This window comes from Jatropha curcas, chromosome 3, assembly GCF_041381405.1.
Source record: "Jatropha curcas cultivar XTBG-Jc1 chromosome 3, XTBG_Jcur_1.0, whole genome shotgun sequence".
Lineage (NCBI taxonomy): Eukaryota > Viridiplantae > Streptophyta > Magnoliopsida > Malpighiales > Euphorbiaceae > Jatropha > Jatropha curcas.
In genome coordinates this window covers 25,839,221-25,843,024 of record NC_143153.1, presented here as the reverse complement: position 1 = coordinate 25,843,024, position 3,804 = coordinate 25,839,221, and the positions used below count along the sequence as shown (strand labels likewise).

The 3,804-nt window shown below is 31.4% G+C and overlaps 1 pseudogene; it reads right to left on the bottom strand.

Moving 5' to 3' along the window:
* Positions 1-1,643: 1,643 nt before the first annotated feature.
* On the bottom strand, positions 1,644-3,140 carry LOC149497799 (alkane hydroxylase MAH1 pseudogene; annotated as a pseudogene).
* Between the last annotated feature and the right edge of the window lie 664 nt (positions 3,141-3,804).

Sequence of the window (3,804 nt, the reverse complement as noted above, 5' to 3'; positions counted from 1 at the left end):
TCCTAATTAAATATAAAAAACAAAATCAGAAAGTTAAATCCATGTTAAAAACAGATTATTAGTAGCATGGATTCCTTTTTTAGGCAAAGCTTCCGGTAAGTGATTGCATTCTCTAGCGACCTTGCTGAAAACAAAATTGCAGAGCTGGAGAGATTGATCAAATCAATATATATATATATATAAGGCAGACATTTTTCTCTTGAAAGTACCAAGTGAATTGCTATGTGATATCATGTAGGATTAGAAAAGTTAAGTTATGCCACGAATGATCTCAAAATGCTTTAATTTGTAAATAAATGCACAGCATAAATGTTAAAGACATAATACTTAATAATATAGTAAGAAATAATAATCATTTAACTTAATAAAAGATTAAATAAATAATTAGCACAAAATAGTCATTTAAAAATCATAAACTTTTATTTGACTATATAAATAAATAGAATTAAATAGAATATTTTATTTTGTAACATTATTATTATTATTTTTCTTTAAATGATTTATTATCATAATTACAATTTATAAAATTTTTAACCATATTTATTAAATTAAATTTAAATATTTATTATATCTAAAAATTTTAATTAAATTTAAAAGTTAATATTTATTAAATTATCTATGCGTAGCACAAATATATAACTATAGAACCAAATAGGATTGCATCTTTTAAATTTCTATTAGTTGTAATTAATTTACATAAATAATTATCATAATCAGTAGATAATAAATGATTATTTATTATCAATATATTTATCAACATTTGAAATTATTAATAACAAAAATTAATAATAAAATTTTGATTAAACAAAAGACTAAATGTTTTGATTTCAATTTAAGTCATTTAAAATTAATTTAAATAAACAATTTGTACAATAAACCATTTGTGACGAATAATATGTCAAAGTATACGGCTGCTGGCAAAGTATGGGGCTGCCACCGCTTGACATTAATTTGTGCAGCAATTTACACAGTTGAATTTTTTTGCCTATAAAAGGCTACTCCCCATTTGTAAATGCATAGCGCAGGTTAGCAAACGAGAGAGTGAGAGCAATTATAAGCGAGAAAAATAGAGAGATTATCTAAAAAGAAAAATTAATCATAATATTTCGGGTATTCTTGGATAGAGGGTTATGAGTGTATGTAAACACTTTATTTATTTTTCTCCTATAAAAGATCTGTGGCAGTCCGGAGACGTAGGCAAAATTAGCCGAACTCCGTTATCAAACTGTGTGTATTATTATTTTGCACCCTCATAAATCTGACTTATCGGAGATTTTGCGTAATTTTTCCCAACATCATATGATATGATATATAACTAATTTACTCCAGGTTTGCTAAGTGCGACGCCATCAACATTAAATTTTACATTGAAATACTAAATAAGTTAAAAGATAAGAAAGAATAGGCTCCATTTCATAACCTCACACGTGAAATTTCCTAACGAGAATTCAGAAACTTACATACTTTCCTTTTTCTTTTTTCTTTTTTTTTTTTTTAAGATTCATATTTTTTGTTATTTATTACAAGTTAAATAATATATAACATTAAAAGTAATGTAGCAAATTATTCTTCCTGAGCACCAGCAGACATTTTTAACCAACAATCTTAAATTAATAAGACATATAGTCCTATAAAATTAATAATTATCTCCTACTGATCCTAACCATTAAACCATTCTTGATATGAAGGATAATAGAAGCACAAGTAGGTTCCGGAACATGTTCTTCAATTACCTTAACTTGGTAATTATGGACAATAAAAGCAGCAACGGCTTTCATTTCAATCAAAGCAGTTTCTTTTCCCAAACATGTTCTTGGCCCTGCATTAAAGGCTAAGAACTTGTATGGCGATTGCTGTATAAGCCTTCCTTCCCCTGAAATCCATCTTTCTGGCTTGAATTCCATGCAATCTTCTTCCCATATAGATTTCAATCTCCCCATCACATAAGTTAAATATAGAATTTTCATTTTTTGATCGACATGATGTCCACTTGGTAACACATCTGGCTTTAAAGGCTTTTTATGCTCATACACAACAGGTGGATAAAGCCTTAATGTTTCACATAATGCTGCGTGCAAATATAATAATTTGTTTACCTTTTCCTGCTCGAAAAGCTGTAATCCTCCTGTTGTTTCGCTCGTTGATGCTATAGATTTCAACTCCTCTCTAATTCTAGTTTCCACTCTTGGATTTTTGGAAAGTAGCCAAAAGAACCAAGTCAAAGAATTTACTCTTCCTGCAATAAGAAAATTTACAATAACATCTCTTAAAAACTCATCCTGGGATTTCGAACCAACCATTTCTCCTTGGCTGATGTAAGAGGCTAACATATCTTCTGGAAAGATATCGTACTTATTAGTTTCAAGTTGTTCTCTTTTCATTGATATATATTTCGCAGCCATCCGGTCAAGGATTTCTTTCCCTTCTTTCAGTTTTTGCTCCTTGCCAATCCCTAACAGCCTCTGTAACTTCCAAAAGAGCTTTGGAAAAACATGTCTGTAGAATACAGCTTCTTCAGCATAATCTAAGGCAATAGAAAACTCATCTTTTGGAAGTTTCGTAGAAACCGATTCTGGGTCGTAACCTGTCACTAATATCATAGCAACATCGAAAGTAAATCTATCAATCAGATCTTGCAAGTCAAAAACCTTATTTTCCTTACACAGGAGTTCAAGAACCGGATGAAGCTCTTTGGCTAGCTTGTTATATGTCGTTTTAACAAGAAACGAGCGAAAACGATCATGATTAATGAGTGCACTTGCGTTCTTTCTTTGATGCTTCCATAAATCGGAATCAGCATTGAAAATTCCATCGCCTAAGACATCAAACATTTCTTTGAACTCATCACCTTTAGGGTAGTTGTAGAAGTTGGTGCTCAATGTGTGCTTAACATTGGCTGGATCGCAGGTGGCAACTATGTCCATGTTAGAAAACCATGGACCTTTGAATAAAAAAGTGCCTCCACTTCTTTCGATTAGAGCTTTGTTCCAGTCATGGAAGTCGGGTACGTGTGCTACAAGAGAAGGGAGCATTCCAAGAAATGGCCAATTCCATAGAAGCTCATAGCGGTTGCTTAACCAAAAGCCTATTGAATAACAAATCACTGCTAATAGTATTTCAAAAATGCCTAGTAATGCCATTGCTTCCGTTTTTTCTTCTTCTTGTTTTACTGTTTTTGGGTTTGCTTTAGCGAATTGATGAATTGGGTATCGTATGCAATATTGGTTGAAGTAGTACGTTTTTTAGGCAACGTGCATGATATATCAAGTAGTACGTTTTATAGGTAACTCACAGCGGTTGCTTTACTGTCAAAAATACCTTCTTTTTTTTCTGACATGACTGTCAAAAATTCCTTCATTCAAACCAAACAACGGTAGTGATGATCATGTGACATGTCAATAATGTGGGTCCCGAATGTGTATGGCACAACCCAAGAGGGGGTGAATTGGGTTTTCTAAAAACTGAAATAAATTTTAGAAATTCTAAACAAGAATTAGAATTCTAAGTGCAGTGGAAAAACACACAGAACTTTGTGAGAGTAGAATATGGATTAGAATCTACTCACAATGTTCTAATTTTAGATATAGAAAATCTGTGCAAAGTGCAGCTATTGATTAGAACAGCTTCACACTGACTTGTACAATATCAGAGCTTCTTTATGAAGGAAAGTTATTGAACTCAGAACTTCCTCATAAAGTTTGCGAGACCATATAACACTATGTGAAAGATAGTTATTAGAACTTCTTCACAGAGTCTTAATCAAATGTTAAAGTAACTTTATGATGAAGAGTTATCAGGATTAGA